Source organism: Sminthopsis crassicaudata, chromosome 6, assembly GCF_048593235.1.
Source record: "Sminthopsis crassicaudata isolate SCR6 chromosome 6, ASM4859323v1, whole genome shotgun sequence".
Lineage (NCBI taxonomy): Eukaryota > Metazoa > Chordata > Mammalia > Dasyuromorphia > Dasyuridae > Sminthopsis > Sminthopsis crassicaudata.
The window spans coordinates 25,925,380-25,945,962 of record NC_133622.1 but is presented as its reverse complement, the minus strand read 5'-3'; the positions used below and the strand labels follow the sequence as shown (position 1 = coordinate 25,945,962).

At 33.0% G+C, this 20,583-nt stretch overlaps 1 long non-coding RNA gene across 1 annotated transcript in view; it reads right to left on the bottom strand.

Annotated features, from left to right (window-relative positions):
- Positions 1 to 13,115: 13,115 nt before the first annotated feature.
- The window catches only part of LOC141546518 (uncharacterized), a 90,507-nt gene continuing 83,039 nt past the window's right edge, over positions 13,116 to 20,583 (bottom strand). Inside the window, exons 3-4 of the long non-coding RNA XR_012483319.1 lie at positions 19,367 to 19,425; positions 13,116 to 13,197 (exon numbers count right to left, since the gene is read on the bottom strand). This is a non-coding gene — a long non-coding RNA (uncharacterized LOC141546518). The remainder of the gene's footprint in view (positions 13,198 to 19,366; positions 19,426 to 20,583) is intronic.

Genomic DNA, 20,583 nt, shown 5'->3' with positions numbered 1-20,583 from the left:
AACCTCATCAATAAGAAAAATTTCAATGCCAAGGTTTCCTGACTTTAGTTTCTTATGTTTCAATGCAAAGAAATCCTTTGGGATTGTTTTAAGGTTATTTTCCAAGAATGAAACATCAAAAAAAGTTTGGTTTTTCTCTTTGTTACTTCAAGGCTATATTCCACATGGCTACTTCACCCACAGAAGCAGCTCACAGTCACACTACATCTAAATACAATAAGTGAAAATGGTGAATGAACATGTTTATTAACCAATGATCAATATTGTGTTTGACAAGAATCTCCAAAAAGCCATCCCCAAGTCCACAGTTTAAACCATGACAGTTTAATTTCCTTGTATAGACTATAAAATGGCAAAGGCACTTCTTTGCCTTGCTGAAACAATACAATGGAACTTCAATGGATGCATAATTTGTATTAATCCCTCATTGAGTTGCAGATCCTAATCCTAGAACAACAATGATTTAGGACATTTAAAGAACTGACAGTCACAAATCAAGTAAGAGATCTATGAAGTTCTGTTTCTCTAGATCATAATAGTTTTCTGGGAGCAGGTTTCTTGGGGAGCTTCTGGAGGCAGCCTTCCTTTCAGTTCAATTCCATAATCCCAAAATGCAGTCAGAAGTTAAAGTCCTTTACTGTTTCTTTCCAAATCTTACCTCCAGATCCTTTAGTTTTTCCTTCAAGGCTTATCTCCTTCACTTGGGGCTCAGCTAGCTTTTGTAGAGGCCTCTCTCTTTCTTTGGTTCCCAAGAACTGTTGTCTGAGTGTCTCCAGCCAGCAAGAACTTCAAAGTTGGAATGAAATCTTGACTCCTTCTCCCAGAGAAGGCTTTTATATGTTCTCTAAAGGTGTGAGTCTAATGTGTGGACCAATGAGTGAACTTTTTTAAAGGTTTGAACTCCTTTAAAGATGTGAACTAATTGCATAAGTACCTTGTAAGAATCCTAACAGAGATCCATAGTGGAATGTCTGTAGGATCTGCCTTTAGTGCTCTTTTTTTATTTTTTATTTTTATTTTTAATTTTTTTGGTCTTGCCACTTTATTTTTTTTTTAAGATGGTGTTCATACTTTTTAATCAGCATCTTGAAAAAAGTTATAAATGCCCTGAAATGCTTAACCAAACTTCATATGAGCTAAAACTGGGAGAAATATATACATACTAGAGCAATAAATTCTGAATACTAAAGGAACTCAATTATTAAAATTAATTGGAATAAATATTAATTTCTACAGTTGAGTTAAAAAATAAACCTTACAAGTTTGATTTTATAAAGTTAATTCTAGAAATCATTTTGTTAAGAGAAGATATTTTTAGAAAAAAAAATCTTAATGTGAATAATGAGACAGGACAACAATCTAAAAAAAGCTAATGTGAGGTTGTTATGATAAGTAAAATGTAGTATTCATAAAAAAATAGATTTTTTTTTCCTATTCAATCCCAATTGTACTGCATAGGAACAATTATATTCATTTCTTGAATATCTAATTAGGGAGTACACTGGCAAATGGTGGCTTGAGAAAATAAGTGCAACAAATACTTTGAGAGGATTAAGATATAACACCATATAAAATTTTATTTGAATTAACTAGAGATATTTAGATTAGAAAATAACTTAAGAGGAATATGGGTCTATGGAAATAGTGAAAATCTTGGTGTGTAAAAAAATCATCTTGTAATTGACACATTTTGATTTCTATTGGGATATATCAATTATGTGAAATGGAATTTAGAGTCACAGATTTCACGGGACCAGGTCTACCACTTATTCTATGAGTGGACTTGTTATTTAATATTTTGTAGCCTGATTCCTCATCTTTAAAATGGGAATAATTCAGTTTCTTCATTTGTAAAATGAGAGTTAGATGACATACCATACTTATTATGACCTTATTATCTTTTCTGACTCTCAATATTTTATTCTATAATCCTTAAACTCTAATTTTTTTAAAGATCATTTTGAAGTGGGAGATTTTTAGAATTATTTTTATTTTCTAAAAGCAGAACTAGGTGGGTGGAATGCATACAAGTTGTAGAAAAGCAGACAGGTTAAGTATAAGAAGAAATGGGAAGAAAATGGAAGTCTTCTTGGGAAATAAAGCTGTCCAAAATTGCAATGGTCTTCTCAGAGTAAAGGCTTCTTATCTGCAAAATTGTGGAGGGGTTTCCTAGTCAGATACAGTTTAGACAAATTAACTTTGAAGTGTGCTGCAATGATGAGATTCTGTAATTCTTTGATTATAAAGGAACTAATTAATTATAAAATTCTGTTCTTATTTACAAATTAAATATTTAAAAAGTAAACAAGTCTTCAAGTCATGTACATTACTTGCTCCCATGATATATTATAACAGATTGTTAGCCCAAAATAAATCTCAATCTATTTCTTTGTGAATATGAATTAGTGTAGGTTTGTACTAACCAAATAGGTTATCATCATCATTGGTGTGCTAAGCAAAAAAACAGGAATTTACTTTAATTATAGTATTTAATGGCTCCTATCATGCCCAATATTTGCATTTCTAATTTGTCTTAACTATATACTTATACAATTTGGTCAATGTTTTGCATTAAAAAAAAACAAAACAAAACAAACAAAAAAAAAACACAAAACTTTAATTTCAAGTATATCTGATAGTTCATATGGGCAATTATGTATTTAAATGAGACAATCATCCTATAATTGGCATATTTCAATTTCCACTGGGATATACCAATTATGTTGAATACTCTGCAGTCCATAATAGTATGTCAAGAGCCTTTGTGAACTAACAACTAAACACAGCAGGTTTGAAGAACAATTCCAAGTTACTCTAAAAGCAGGAAGATATCATTTCTTCAACAGATAACACTAAAAGCAAGAAAGAAATCATCTGAGATGATACAATCATAAATGCTGAATTTGATGTCCTAACATTTTGTCCCATCAAAATATAATTAAATTAGGGGTTGGAGAAAAGTATCTGATATTCTTTTAACATATATTTATTTAATATTTATTACTGAGTTCATAAATTCTGCTTAACTCTAAAAATATATGAAGGGAAATAAAAGATATGATATTTACTATGGAAAAAAATCACAGAATCTACTTAGGGAAAACCTATTCATTGGTGAAAATGTTAAATAATGCATATGTTTGGGAGGCAGAGGTATACAGTGGAAAGAATCCTAAATCAGATAAGTAGCTTTGATGTTTATTCTTGTGTGGCCTCAGGCTTAGTCTCCTTACTATTCAGTTTCTTCATCTGTAAAATGAGGAATTTGGAAGAGATGGTTTCTGGGCTCCCTTCTAGATCTAGATCATTGAGCTATGATGTATGTACTCAATGATCGATAAAAACAATGCTAGGCATCTAGGCGTCTAGAAATGTGAATCACTTTTTCTTCATGAAGTTCAAGAATCTTAATTAAACTCACATAATCAAGGACTTATAGAATTTAATATAAGTCAAGACTGGTTGGATTGTCCCAGGGACCTAAAAATTATGATTTATATTCCTCACATGAGAAGTAAGTTTGGTCTTGCATTTTTATAAGATTTATCAAATTCTACTTCCTAGTGACTTTTAAAAATACCTCATATTCTTATTTTTCTTTCAATGTGTTGTATTTCAGTGCCAAACTTTAATGTTAATAACATATTTTTAAAAGTACTTTATAGTTTACTTGTATATAGTTACATAGTTTTCTTAATAAGCTAGCAAGCCAGCACTTCAGTCTTTATCCAAGTCCTTACATTTCCTTTCTTTAGAAGTGTATATTTTAACAGAGGAGGAGATAAATTGCTTAAATAGTCCCATTTCAGAAAAAGAAATAGAACAAGCTATTAATCAACTCCCCAGGAAAAAATCCCCAGGGCCAGATGGATTCACATGTGAATTCTACCAAACATTTAAAGAACAATTAGCCCCAATGTTATATAAATTATTTGAAAAAATAGGGGATGAAGGAGTCCTACCAAACTCCTTTTATGACACAGACATGGTACTGATACCTAAACCTGGTAGATCGAAAACTGAGAAAGAAAATTATAGACCAATCTCCTTAATGAATATTGATGCTAAAATCTTAAATAAGATATTAGCAAAAAGACTTCAGAAAATCATCTCCAAAATAATACACTATGATCAAGTAGGATTTATTCCAGGAATGCAGGGCTGGTTTAATATTAGGAAAACTATTAATATAATTGACCATATTAATAATCAAATTAATAAGAACCATATGATCATCTCAATAGATGCAGAAAAAGCATTTGACAAAATCCAACATCCATTCCTACTAAAAACTCTTGAGAGTATAGGAATAAATGGATTATTCCTTAGAATAATCAGGAGTATATATTTAAGACCGTCAGTAAGCATAATATGCAATAGAAATAAACTGCAACCTTTCCCAGTAAGATCAGGAGTGAAACAAGGTTGCCCACTATCACCATTACTATTCAATATAGTACTAGAAACGCTAGCCTCGGCAATAAGAGCCGAGAAAGAGATTCAAGGAATTAGAGTAGGAAATGAGGAAATTAAACTATCACTTTTTGCAGATGACATGATGGTATACTTAGAGAACCCCAAAGACTCTGCTAAAAAGCTACTAGAAATAATTCAAAATTTCAGCAAAGTGGCAGGATACAAAACAAATCCACATAAATCCTCGGCATTTTTATATATCACTAACAAAATGCAACAGCAAGAGATACAAAGAGAAATTCCATTCCAAACAAATGTTGAGAGTATAAAATATTTGGGAATCCATCTACCAAAGAAAAGTCAGGAATTATATGAGAAAAATTACAAAACACTTGCCACAAAAATAAAATCAGATTTAAATAATTGGAAAGACATTCAGTGCTCTTGGATAGGCCGAGCGAATATAATAAAGATGACAATACTCCCCAAACTAATCTATTTATTTAGTGCTATACCAATCAGACTCCCAAGAAACTATTTTAATGACCTAGAAAAAATAACAACAAAATTCATATGGAAGAATAAAAGGTCAAGAATTGCAAGGGAACTAATGAAAAAAAACTCAGAGGAAGGTGGTCTAAGTGTACCTGATCTAAAGCTATATTATATAGCAGCAGTCACCAAAACCATTTGGTATTGGCTACGAAATAGACCGGTAGATCAGTGGAACAGATTAGATACAAAGGACAAAAAAGGGTACATCTATAGCAATCTAATCTTTGACAAACCCAAAGATTCCAACATTAGGGATAAAAATTCATTATTCGGAAAAAACTGTTGGGAAAACTGGAAATTAGTATGGCAGAAATTAGATATGGATCCACACTTAACACCATATACCAAGATAAGATCAAAATGGGTCCATGATTTAGGCATAAAGAGGGAGATAATAAATAGATTAGAGGAACAGAGGATAATCTACCTCTCAGACTTGTGGAGGAGGAAGGAATTTATGACCAGAGGAGAACTAGAGATCATTATTGATCACAAAATAGAAGATTTTGATTACATCAAACTAAAAAGTTTCTGTACAAATAATACTAATGCAAACAAGATTAGAAGGGAAGTAACAAATTGGGAAAATATTTTTAAAAACAAAGGTTCTGACAAAGGTCTCATTTCCAAAATATATAGAGAACTGACCATAATTTATAAGAAACCGAACCATTCTCCAATTGATAAATGGTCAAAGGATATGAACAGACAATTCTCAGAGGAAGAAATTGAAACTATATCCACTCACATGAAAGAGTGTTCCAAATCACTACTGATCAGAGAAATGCAAATTAAGACCACTCTGAGATACCACTACACACCTGTCAGATTGGCTAAGATGACAGGAACAAATAATGACAAATGTTGGAGGGGATGTGGGGAAATTGGGACAGTAATACATTGCTGGTGGAGTTGTGAAAGAATCCAGCCATTCTGGAGAGCAATCTGGAATTATGCCCAAAAAGTTATCAAACTGTGCATACCCTTTGACCCAGCAGCGCTACTACTGGGATTATATCCCAAAGAAATACTAAAGAGCAGAAAGGGACCTGTATGTGCCAAAATGTTTGTGGCAGCTCTTTTTGTTGTAGCTAGAAACTGGAAGATGAATGGATGTCCATCAGTTGGAGAATGGTTGGGTAAATTGTGGTATATGAAGGTTATGGAATATTATTGCTCGGTAAGAAATGACCAGCAGGAGGAATATAGAGAGGCCTGGAGAGACTTAAATCAACTGATGCTGAGTGAAATGAGCAGAACCAGAAGATCACTGTATACTTCAACAACAATACTGTATGAGGATGTATTCTGATGGAAGTGGAAATCTTCAACATAAAGAAGATCCAACTCACTTCCAGTTGATCAATGATGGACAGAGGTAGCTACACCCAGAGAAGAAACACTGGGAGGGGAATGAAAATTGTTAGCACTAATATCTGTCTGCCCAGGTTGCATGTACCTTCGGATTCTAATGTTTATTGTGCAACAAGAAAATGATATTCGCACACATGTATTGTACCTAGACTATATTGTAACACATGTAAAATGTATGGTATTGCCTGTCGTCGGGGGGAGGGAATACAGGGAGGGGGGGTAATTTGGAAAAATGAATACAAGGGATAATATTATAAAATATATATATATATATATATAATAAAAAAAAAAAAAAAAAAAAAAAAAAAGAAGTGTATATTTTATTTTTACAATTTAGGAATCTAATAGGTAAGTTTTCACCCTTATCTTGCCTAGATCAGGTCAGGTTTCAGGTTATTTCCAGATCATTCCCAAACAATGGCTTTTGTAAACCCTTCCCCTCAGCCACAGTTCTTAAATTCTCTTTACTTGAGTGAAGGAGATGAGGTGAGATCTTTCAAGACAGTGGTGAAAATCGAGTAAGGCTTCATCTACTTCAGAGTTTGAGTAGGCCTGAAGGACTTTGAGCATTGATTCAAGGGAATAATTGAGTCCCCTTCCAGCTATCCTCCCATGACACAATTTCCTCCCTATTTTAGTCAAATATGGGCAACTATGTACTTATTGGTCAAGTTCAATTTCATGGGTAGTTCTCTCGTTTAGAATGTAAGACTCTCAGCCAATGAAAATGAGGGTCAATGGTGGGAGGGGGTGTTGTGTGTTAGGGATTAAAGGAGGTGCTTCCTCTCTTCAATTGTCTGCTCAAGGGGTGGGATGCCCTTCTCTCGAGAATGTACAATAAACTTTGCTTTATTCTAGAGATCTCTCCAGCTTTTTTATTAAATAGTGTTCCCTCACCATTTCCATACCACACATTAAGAATTAGCTAATGGAAAAGAAAAGTTTTAGAGCAGGAGATATCTCTTTTGCAAGTATGTATATCCCCAGAATTTAGTAAAATGCCTGACTCTGTAATGGTAAGTGCATAATAATGCTTTATTTGATGGCTCAGTAGAGGCAGCAGCTGAGTTTTCCAAACTTCACCCAAAACAATTTTAAAATAATGTGGCTAAATGAATTTTAGGGCAATAGTCAAGAAAAGGTTATAGCGGGACACTGCTGCAGTCTAAGACAACTTAGGGAATTGGAAGGAGGTATCTGTGACACTAGGATGGGGTTGTCTCAAGATCCCATTCAGAATCAACACTAGCTTTGGAGGCTGGAGCTCTCAAGCCAAAAAGAGCAGTCACAGGAAACTCCAGTGCTTAGGACAGGATACTGTAAGGCAATTGTATTCTTCATACCCACTTCTATGTCATATTTACTGGGCAGAGAGGAGCACTTGCAGGAGCAAGAACCCTGAAGACATTCACTTTTTCAAATGAGAAGAGGCCCTAAGAAACAGTACCTTTTTTTCTTCCCAAAGGGGCAAGGCACTTGAAGAGCAATATCATTGTTGATGCAAGAGATAAGTGATTCTTCTTGGGTAAAGACCAGAAAGTAGAGCCGAAAAAGAATGATCACACCTGAGCCCAGATCACACTGATATAGATTCTTTTCCCCTGTCGGTAAGGAAACCTGACTGATATAAACTGTGAACCCTTTAGTCTTTGGAGGAGAGAGGTTAATGTAAACTGAGTCTTCTTTAATCTGGAGAGGAAAGGTTGGAAGGAACTTTGGGGGAAGTCTCAAACACTCCAGGCCTCTGAGAGGGGCCACACTCATTCTTAAAGTAAATTCCCAGATAAGTAATCTTATTCAATTGGAAATGTCAGCCTTAGCATGGTCAACTCCTCTATTAAGTTGAAGACTAACTCTGGGCAAACCTGATAAAACTAAAGGCCTGTCAATCCACCTCTGCCAATTCCTAATCAGGAGTTTGCCCTCTAAGTAAGCTGTTTTCTTAGTGTAAAAAAACTCATTCTTGCCACAAATCTAGAGCTTATATTCATTGGAGTTTGTGAATTTTTTTGCAAGTCCTGCCACCAAACAAGGGGGATCCCATTGCTAATGGGGGAATCTCTCAACCCTCAATTCTCACACCTCATCAAGTCATGTCAAAATGACCTTTGATGACTCCCAAACTCTAGCTTACTCTGATTAGTCTGGGAAATTCCTCTGTGGATCTAACTTTCCAGTCACACCCAGGGCTCATGCCATATTCCTTCAATGAATTCTTCCAAATCCCTTTCCTTTTCAACTATTGTTTGCAAATTATTTTAACTAGATCTCCCCTTTGTTAAAGAGAATAGCCATTGTGAATTTATCAATGTTTATTTTGAACTAGGTGAAAGTATAGATAAAAAATTCATTGCATTGAGGTATGAGAATTGATAATTGATAGGAGAGTTTATTATGACACAGTTCTCAGTTTCCATAATTATCCTGACTCAGTTTCCCTGCTTCTCAGTCCTACAAAACATCCCCTCCCTCTTTATCAGAATATTTGATAAGGATAAAAGATCTTATGTTTTAGAGAATATCAGCATGCCTCTCCCCATCCCAAGTTACTGGAATGTCAGATACCTTCTTATTAAGATGCCTCTCTTCATCTCTGGGGTTCCCATTCCCGCTCTCAGAACCCTGACTCTGCCCTCACCTTAGACTAGACCCTGAATCTGAGCCATGTGTATATATGTCATTGAGAACTCTCATTGATTGCTGGATTCTTGGAGACATTAGTCTGGGACCAAAACATGGATCCATTTGGCCCCAGTATATCTCTCCCATTTAATAAATTATTAAATACTCTCTAATCTCTATCTTGCTCAGTTTCCCCAGCATTACAAGTTGAGGTGCCTCATTAGTATTTAACTATTTCCTTCCTTAATTCATTGAATTTTTCTTTTAGAATCTGTATGATGTGTTATTGGGTACATATAGTTTTAGTATTAAGATAATTTCATTGTTTATGATAACTTCTAGTAAGATGTATTTTCCCATTTTTTCTTATTGTTTGACAAAATCCCAACTCCAAGTTTGGAGACCAAAAATTTGCCATTTGACAAAAATTTCTGGGAAAAGTTGGAATTAGGCTTTCATCAACACTATAAATGGTATATCAAATATAGGTAAACGTATAGCTATTTAGACATAAAAAATGGCATCATAAATAAATTAACAGAACATGGAATAATTTATCTCAGTAGATAACTCAGTAGATAAGAGAATAGTTTATGATTAAGTAAGAGATATAGAATATTTTTGAGAAATAAAATGAATAATTTTGATTATATGGAATTAAAAACTTAATTTTGCAAAACTAATATAAATTTAGAAGCAAAGCAGGAAACTTGAGGATGCATGGGGAATTACAACCAGTTACTGTAATAAAGACTTCATTTCTCAAATATATAGCACACTGAGACAAATTTAGAAAAAATAAGAGTCATTAATCAATTGATTAATGGTCAAAGTAAATGAACAGGCAGTTTTCACAAAAAAATCCAATTCAATTCTAAACCACCCATGACAAAAATTGCTACCCACAATCAAAGAATAAACTGATCAACTCTGAAGACTGGGGTATATTTTTTTCACTTTCTTTATATTTCTTACATTTGTTATTATTTTTGCAAAATGCTTAATACTTTCACATATATAGATATTACCATATTGCCCGTCCTCCACAATGGATGGCAGAAGGACAGAAGGGAGAAGAATTGAAACTCATATGAGTGTGTGTTTATATGGACATGTGTGTGTTGGCTTTGTAATATATAAAATAGGTATTAAAAAGCCCAATATTTTAACCTCCCTTCCTTCCAAATCTGTAAAGTAATTTAAATATTTTTTTATCATATCTATTTTACAGGTTTAGAGGGGTGAAATAACTCCATGGATTGGAGATGTAGAAACAAGTACTCATCTGTAGGCTTTCTGAATCATCTTGGTGTTTGTTCCAAGATACTATACTCCCTCTTCCTTTTCTTTCTCAATAAATTTTCATGTCCTCTCTTCCTAGTTCTTTCAAATGGCTTCCAGAAAACTAAATTTATTTTGATAGCATTTTTCCAATATTCAAATAGGTTTGATGATATCTATTTTCATATAATAATACCTAGGAATTATATATCAGAGAATAAGATTATCCTACTTCTTAAATTAAAGTATATTCTTCATATTTTTTCCAAGAAAGATTAGGATGAGATCATCCTCTCTTTTGTTTTTTCATACTTTTACATATTTATGAATATTATTTTATGCATAGTCAATTTTCGGGAATGTAGTTTGTTGTATTTTACATTTTTCAATTTCTGTTATGTAAAAGGACAAGAAATAGTAATTTCATGTGTTATTATTTAATAACATTTGCCAAATATTGTCATTATATAGTCTAATTCAAATTGATAAAGGATCTTAAATAGTTTACACAGGGATTAATTGCATAACATTTAAAAATTAAATTCAAAGATATAAACTAGTCAGGCATTGTAGATTATCTCTAAATTTTTTTTTGTATGTATGTGCACATATATATATATATAAACAAGCATTTATCATTTACTAGCTTGGTGACTTTGTACAGATCAGATAAAAAGAAAAAAACTCATTTAGTTTCCTTTTTCTTTAGGAATGAGAATAATGATAATTTCCCTATTAGCCATGATCAGTTACAGATATAATACAAAGAAAAACTTCATGGAGAAAACATAATGACCATGATGTTTATTTTGATCATGGGTTGATTAATTGATGATAAATATAACTTAGATTTTCATTTTCCACAAAATGATTAAAAGTACATTTCTTTCCACAAAATGCAAATGTATTCTGAGAAAAGAATACTCAAGTGTGACATCAATGTGTTAAAGTATTTGAAGGACTCTTGTAAGGAAGAGATATGACTTTTGTTCTTTCTCAAGACTACAGAAGCAAGAGCAATGAGTCTAAGTTATAGTACGGTCAATCTTGGCTTGTAAGGAAAAAAACAAATTTAGAATGAGTTACTTGCAGCAGTGCCGAAGTTTCCTTTCCTCAGAAAGTTTCAAGTAAAGGACAAGGTACATTGTATTGTGAATTCTTTCTATGTAAATGATATATAAAATTGACCCTAAGTTTACTTCTAATTAAATTCTGTATTTTTGTTTTTGTGATATTTTAAGCAAATGATAAAAAGAATTTGAACTAGGAAAGATGGGTTCATATTAATTTCTCTATGCATTATTCTTGCTTGGAAACATTTCTGGCAAATAATAATTATATAATCTAATCAAATATAATAAAATTCCTCCTTCCCCTGAAATGACCAGGTTGATTAGTGTATAGAAAAAAAAATAAGATAAAATTGATATATACTGATATGAGGAAAACCACAAAAATATAACATTCATCACAGATAAATTTGGAGCATGGAAGGTGAAAATTTAACATTTAGTAAAACCATTAAAGATGTTTTGAAGCAAGATGGTACACTGGAGATGATTTCTTATCTGGAAGAGACCAGACTTTGATACTTAATAATTTTTGATGATAACCAAATTGTTTATCTCTTTTGGACTTTATTTTCCTCATCAGAAAAATGGAAATGGACTGTCTTGGTAAATGGTAAATGAAAGTCTTGTGTGTTTTCTGTATCTGTGTAAGGGCTTCTGTGAGACATACATAGACATACATAGCATTATGCGCTATAGTGTATACTCACAACACCAACATTTCAGGGTTTTAAGAAAGTATCTTTTAATTATAAAATGCTGTATAATTTGAAGTTGTTTCTATTGGTAATATCTTCAGTTTTAGTAGTATTCCAAGTTTCAATGGAATGTTGATCCACAAGCCTTTACTGACTCATGTAGTTTCCCATGGAATTAAAAAAAAAATTAAGATTCAAAGTCCTGGATTCAGGAAACATTTGAAATTGTCATAAATTATACTTCTATTCATATTTATTCTCCAGTTCAAAATTATTCATTATTCCTTACTAAGCATTTTATTGTTTCCCCACCTCTGCCCCCCCCTTTTTAAATAGAATACTATGTCTGTTCCTTTCTCTGTCACCCATGGGAGCAGGTGATCTATAAAGGGATATGATTTGAGAGAAATTATATAGAGTTTAAGTGTTAGTTTGAGAAGTTTGTGTTTAATTTTACAGAAAATTAGAAGTCATTGGATTCCTTTTGAATATAAAGTTACATGGTAAGATCTCTGAATTTAGGGAGATTAACTTGCTAGGCATGTGGAGGATGTTTTAGATGGGGAAAGGATTGGGAATAGGAAGTCTAAATAGGAGGCTATTGTGGAGTCCATGTGACAGATGATGATGATTTATGTACACTTAGATCTTAGGTAGACTGAAGCACATAAAATTCACAGGAAGAATGTCTAATCTTAAGAATCTGACTCAAAGAAGTGCCATTTTCTCTCTTTGAATTGTTATTCCCTCAACACAGAGTTTAATTCAGCAGGAAAAAGTCCAAAATAAACTTTGGTAAATATATATTATGTCTAGATTTTAGCAACGTGCATCCTCACTCCCATAAATGTATTCAAGATAGCAATGCAAATTGGTAAGGAAGTTTTTATTTCACCCCAAAGAAAAAGTTGAAATCACAAAGGACTCCAGGGATTCATAAACAAATACAAGGAAGACCAACAACATTCTAGGGACTCACAGGACCCATTAATGATGAAGAAAACAAATAAAGCATTCCTAGTAGCTCCCCTTGGAGGAAAATGAACATAGGGGTTGCCATCAGGGCAACTTTGTCTTCTACAGGTTTCACACATTGCCTCCCAGATCAATGATGTCACTCCAAATTCAATTCCTCCTAGAAAGCAATCATGCTCTGAGGCTGGTAGAAGGACAATCCACTTCTTCTCACATCCCAAATAAAAGATTTCATTATAAAGATATATCATTATATATAACATTTTCACAATAGTCATGTTGTGAAAGAAAACAGATAAAAACCAAAAACAAATAAACCTTCAATAAAAAATCATAAAGTAAAACAAAAATATGTTTATCAGACCCCATCAATTATTTCTGTAGTGATGAATAACATTTTTCATCACAAATCCTTCAGCATTGCCTTGGATTATCATATGGTTGAGAATAATTAAGTCATACACAGCTGATCAATTCATCTTAATGTTCCTTTGTACACAGTATGTTTATTTCACTTTGCCCATGTAAGTCTTTCTGGGTTTTTCTGAGATCATCTTAATGATCATTTCTAATAGCAAAATAGTATTCCATCATAACCACATATCACAATTTGTTCAGCCATTCCTCAATTGATGGACAATCCCTCAATTTCCAATTCCTTGCCTTCTAAAAGAGCTGCTACAGATACTTTTGTACATAGAGTTTCTTTTCCTTTTAAATCGCTTTTGGAATTTTGTTGGGTCAAAGATTATGCATGACTTTAAGGCCCTTTAGGAATAATTCCAAATTGTTCTACAGAGTGGTCAACAGTGAACTAGTATTTCTTTTTTTTTTACATCCTTCCAATATGAATTATCTTTCTCTTCTGTCCTATTTGCTAAACTAATAGGTATGAGGTTGTATCTCAGAATTATTTTAATTTGCATTTCTCAAATCAATAGTAAGTTACAGCATTTTTAATATGGCTATAGATAGCTCTGATTACTTCATCTGAAAACTGTTAATCTCTTTTGATAATTTATCAATCAAGGAATAGCCCTTTTTTAAAATATAAATTTGACTCAGTTCTCCCATTTATAAAAGAAAATTGCTTCACATTTTCTCCACAATTACTATTGCTAACTGTACCCCCCTCCAATTAATTCTATTCTCTCTCCTTTCAATCTGTCCATGCTCAAAAAGTGTTTTGGCTATTATCCCATTCATTTGACCTCCTTTTTATCACTCCCTGCTTTTCTCATCCTTTCCCCTCCTTCTTTTCTATAGAGTAAGATATTTTTCTATACACAATTGAATGTGTACATCAATTCCTTTTTGAGCCAATAATGATGAAAGTGAGGATCACTCTCCTCTCTTCCTTTTCTCATTTTTTGCTCTCCTGTAAAAGTTTTCTTGTCTTACCTCTTTTATGTGAGATAATTTACCCCATTCTACCACTCCTTAATTTTAATTTTTTAAATATCACATCTTCACATTGAACTCTCTGTCCTACTTTTAATTACCATAAAAATGGGAGAGTTCTTATGACTTATAAGTATGTTCCCATATAGGAATATAAATATAAATAAGTAATATCCATACCCAGAGAAGGAACTGATTGTGTCTGATACAGATTGAAGCTTGTTCTATTTCTCTCTCTCTCTCTCTCTCTCTCTCTCTCTCTCTCTCTCTCTCTCTCTCTCTCTCTTCCTCGCTCTCTCTCTCTTGCTCGCTCTCTTCCTCTCTTTAATTTTTCTTGACAGTTTTTTTTTTTATTTTATTAGAGTGAGAGATCTATGTTTTCTTTCATCTTATATCCCTCATATGGGAATCTTATTGTCTCTTAGAAATTCTCTTTTACTATTTACCTTTTTATGCTCCTTTTGGGTCTTGTATTTGGAAGTTAAATTTTCTGTTCAGCTCTGGATTTTTTCATCAAGAATGCTTGAAAACCCTTTATTTCATTGAATATCTATTTTTCCCCATGAAAGATTATACTCAGATTTTCTGGGCAGGTTAATCTTGGTTGTAATCCTAGTTCCTTTATCCTTTAGAATATCATATTCTGATATTCTGGTTCTATAATGTAAAAGCTGTTAAATCTCATTTTTTTTTCTGACAGTGACTCTATTATACTTGAATTATTTGTTTTGACTGTTTACAGTATTTTCTCCCTGACCTGAGAACTCTGGAATTTGGTTGTAATATTCTGGGGAGTTTGTATTTTGGAATCTCTTTCAAGAGTTGACTTTCAATTTCCATTTAAACATTCAAGGAGGAGGGACAGGATAAAAGGAGGGGAAGAAAGAGAGAGAGAGAGAGAGAGAGAGAGAGAGAGAGAGAGAGAGAGAGAGAGAGAGAGAGAGAGAGAGAGGAGGGAGGGAGGGAGGGAGGGAGGGAGGGAGGGAGGGAGGGAGGGGAGAGAGAGAGAGAGAGAATAAATTGGGAGAAATACAATTAGTAATAATAGTTGTAAAAATAATTTAGAAGCAACTTTCTCTGATAAGGCCTCATTTCTCAAATATAGAAAGAACTGAGTCAAATTCATAAAAAGTAAGAGCCATGTCCAATTGATAAATCATCAAAAGATATGATTTATATCCAAAGGGCTAAAATTCATGCATATTCTTTGATCTAACAACATCACTACTAGGCATAAATACTAAAGAGATTTTTTAAAAAAGGAAAATGACCTATATTTACAAAAAATATTCCTGGAAGCTGTCTTTTCAGGGCAAAAATATTAGAAATTCTGGGAGATCAATCAATTGAGGGAATAGCTCAATAAAATATGATATATGTTTGTGATGTGATCTTGTTCTGTGGGAAACGATGAGCAAGATGCTCTCAAAAAACAACAACAAAAACAATAACAACAACCTGGAAAGTTCTCCATGTGCTTTAGAAAAATGAAATGCATTGCATACAAAGTAATAACAATGTTCTAGGATGACCAGTCGTAACTGTTTAGTTTTTCCTCAAACATCCATCACTAATGTGAAGGATTTATGATGAAAAATCCTAATCATTCCTAGAGAAGGAACTGATTGTGTCTGATACAGATTGAAGCCCTCTCTCTCTCTCTCTCTCTCTCTCTCTCTCTCTCTCTCTCTCTCTCTCTCTCTCTCTCTCTCTTTCTTTCTCTCTCTCTCTCTCTCTCTCTCTCTCTCTCTCTCTTTCTCTCTCTCTCTCTCTCTCTCTCTCTCTCTCTCTTTCTCTCTCTCTCTTTAACTTTTTTTTGACAGTTTTTATTTTCATTAGTGTGGGAGATCTATGTTTTCTTTCACAATTTGACTGTTATGGGAATGTTTTGCATAACTTCACTTTTGGTTTATTAACTGTGGGTAGGGATAAGGGAGAGAACTTGGAACTCAAAATTAAAAAAAAATAATAATAAATTTTTGTTTTGTTTTGAATGCAACTAGATAAAAATATTAAATAAATAAAATAAAACTAAAAACAAAAGGCTTTTTCCCCCTTAAAAATCAGTTTTTCCTCTTATTCTAGAATACTAAGGAAGTTTTCCATGGTAATTTATTGAAAAATATGGTCTAGGCTCTTTTCTTTTTGATCATGGCTTTCATGTAACCCAATAAATTTTAAATTATCTCTCTCAGATCTATTTTACTGTTCAGTGGTCCAATGAGATTTTTCACATTTTTTTAATTCTTTTGAGTTTGTTTTATAATTTCTTGTTTTCTCATAAAGTCATTGGTTTTCCTTTGCTTAATTCTAATTTTCAACTAATTATTTTCCTCAGTGAGCTTTTGTACTTTTTTTTTTCTATTTGTCCAATGATACTTTTAAAGGAATTTTAGGTATTTTTAATGTTTAGAGTTTTTAATGTAAGTACTTGAATTACAGAGTTTGATTGTGTTCCAGTTCCTAATTTTTTTTTGGAAAAAAGGTGAGAAAATAATCTGCATATAAAAGGGCATGGATGTAAAGAAAAATAGAGTGAACAAGGAAGGGAAGTGTCATGATTATGGTTACAGGAGAAAGATCTGGGTGTGACTGTGGGAAGAAAAACATCTTCAAAGTTTGACTGTTTCTACTATATGTATTCATGGATGTGGTGTAAGGAAGGCATGATTGATGAAAGAAGGCATACCCAGGATTGGAGGGGGCAGCTGAAAATCTAGTGTATTCCTGGGAAAGAAAGACTTTCCTGTACCCAAGATGAATGTAATGTGAGAAGAATACATTGGAAAGAGGGGAAAACATTTTGTGGATGTTGGATAAGAATCAGTCTATAGGTTGGTCAGAACAGTACAGGGAATATGTAAAAGTAGTGTTGAGCTGGAGGAGAATGAGATCTCAGTGAGTTACAATGGAAGAAAGGACCCTAACAGATGATGATTTTGAGTTAAAAAGATTACAGGAACAAAAGATGGGAGTATACTGGTTATATATCAGGGAAAACATTGAACAAAATGGACATCCACCCCCTTAGCTCCTTTGTCTTTTTGGGATGAGTGATGATTTCACTGGTCACAATATATTCTCTTTCCAAACTCAGGAAGGTTCAGAGTGAGAGTGATAAAGGCAATAGGACCAATGGGGAAATAGTCATTTTCTATAGGAATAGCTCCATGTCCTTTCTCATTGGGTTGAATAAAAGGGACATTTCTGAAAATAATAATGGCTGTCTACAGCTTTATATAGTGAAGATATTTTTCATCATAGGCATTGTGCTTTGGCCATGGCCCTTTCTCTTCCCTCTCCATACCCAAGAGAGATAGTCTTTACCTTCCTTATGAGAGGAGAGGGCAATAAAGAGATTGTTGACAGTGGTAGGCCAGGCCTCTTTTATTCTGTGTTATGAGGCAACATAGTATAGTGGAAAGCATTGAATTTGGAGCAATGAACTTGGACTAATAGAACAATTCTAGTTCTACACTGCCTAAGTGATAGCAGGCACATCACTTAATAAACTTAAACTCTTCTGCAAAAAAAGAAATCAGACTTAATAACATTGAAGATCCTTTTTAGATCCTCCTTCACAATCCTATAATTACCAAGTAATAGTCCTGATTTTACATGAAGAAATAAAAATACCCCCCACCCAAGAAAAGAAACAACCATGATTTTCCCCAAGTCTCAAGACTAGTTAATGAAAGTGTCAACAATAGTCATGTTTCCAGATTCCTAGTCCTCTTTCTATTACTTCCAAATACAAAACTCACTGTTTGCCAACCAACTTTTATTATTTTGATTTCATGTTTAACATTATGTAGAAAAGCTATTCTCCAGTCCACCTGTACATATGAAAATTACCATTTAGAGGTTGCTTTCAGATAACTTTAGGCAATTCAGACTGACAAATTACTCCTTTTTTTAATCCATTATGAGACTCCAAAGCATCTTTAAAGTTAATGTATTCATCTGAAGTTGATATCAACAGTCTATGACATTGGAACAAACTGTTGCACCCCAGAGATGTGCAGTTTTAAATGCCACCTGGTTTTTAGACATGAAATAAAGAGCACTTAATTCAAAGGATCAGTGAATGATTCAATATTCTTCTGCACAAAGCACACTCAAACATTAAGGAAAAATCTTATTTCTTGTAAGAAGCAATTGAAATATATTGAGTCTTTTTTTCTGAAGGACTGTCCATCCAAATATTGCTTCTTCTAAGAATATTTTCTATTGTAATGTCTTATATACCTAAATGATGGATTTTCAACTCCTTTTGAATAGTTTATAAACACACCCACATTCCATCTCACTCATCAGTAATTCTTTTGAGATTAAAAAAATGAAAACAAACAAAAAAAAAGCATCAATTACATCTCATTGAATCCTCTAAACCCAATGTTTAAGAAAAGTAATTTTCCCTCAATACTTTTGAAAAATTGAATCATGAAATTTTCATTTCAGTATGTAAAATAAGGAATTTTTAAGAATAAGCAACATCCAAACTATTTATATTCCAAATGTCATTGATTTTGAAATGATTAGCTGTCATTTAGAAGATTTAGATTAGAGGGAAATTCTAAGTGTTGAGAAAATGAAGTTCTTTGCTTTTACTAATTTGTAATAGGAAGAGGGACCATGAATGACCCTGACTTTTGTATAATTTTATCTTTTTCTCTTGTATAGGATAAAAAAAATACACTGCCATATTTTTATTTCCTTGAGCTGAATTACAGTTTAAATGCTTGAAACAAATAAGGACAGATGTGAATCTTTCAAAGTTTCAGATTCTCCTTGACTGTCTGAAGGGGGACTTTTAAGTAGTGACTTGGGAAAAGCTTTAGAAAATCTTTTGAAGCATTAAAAAAAAAATCAGTTTGTTTTCTTATTTCCTTGAGTCTTAGTTCTTGCTATAAAATAATCTCAAATTTACCTCAGGGGACATTTCAGTGAATATAATATGAAACTTTCTCTTACCTGCCACAATTCCATTGTTCATATCATTGTTGCCACTGTTGCTGTTTCTTAATGATTCTCTGAAATAAATCCCATGGATGAAGTATGTTTATATTGGTGTATGTATTTGTTCAAGGGCAACTTAACCTACTTAAGACATTATTCACTAATGTGTTGGTTTTCAGACATGAAGAAGTTGTTTTTTTTTTTTTTTGTTGTTTTGTTTTTTGTTTTTGTTTTTAATCAGATTATTTTGATGGGAAATAAAATAAGGCAGTAAACCCAAGTGAAAGATCTGGCTCCTTTAAACCTATAGAAGAAAAGCCCTCTAAGAATTGTTTGAGTTGTAATCAGGAGACATGGATTCAAATTCTGACTCAGACACAGTCTGATAATGGGTGAGTTAATTTACTCTTCATGGACTGTTTTGTCTAAATTTATAATAAGAATGTTTAGATGGCTTGTTGTTTGATGTTTGTTCAACATCAGGAAGGTGACATAATGACTCGATACTGAATTGGATTTAGTGAATGAGGGCATGCAAAATCACCAAATTTACTCTCTCCTCCAAGATTACCTTGAAACCAAATGAGATAATCATTCATTTAAAACATTTTGCTAACTTTTAAGCATTACATGGATGTATTGTTTCTTCTTTCATCTCTAGTAGTAGTAGTAGTAAGAAGAAAAGGAGAAGAAAGAATATTACCATTCTTAATTTCACATTAACTGAAATGCAGTGACAGCAATAGAGAACTGATCCTCTTTTGTGGATTAAAAAGTGTAGTTTGTCAAACCCAAAGACCCCAACTTTTGGGATAAGAACTCAATGTTTGACAAAAATTGCTGGGAAAATTGGAAATGAGTATGGCACAAACTAAGCATTGACCCACACTTAACACCATACACAAATATCAGGTCAAAATGGGTTCACAACCTAGGCATAAAGAATGAGATTATAAATAAACATAGGGTAGTTTACCTCTCAGACCTGTGGAAGAGGAAGGAATTTATGACCAAAGAAGAAGTAGAGATCATTATTGATCACAAAATAGAAAATTTTGATTATATCAAATTGAAAAGTTTTTGTACAAACAAAACTAATGCAGATAAGATTAGAAGGGAAGCAATAAACTGGGAAAACAATTTTATAGTCAAAGGTTCTGATAAGGCCTCATTTCCAAAATAGATAGAGAATTGACTTTAATTTATAAGAAATCAAGTCATTCTCCAATTGA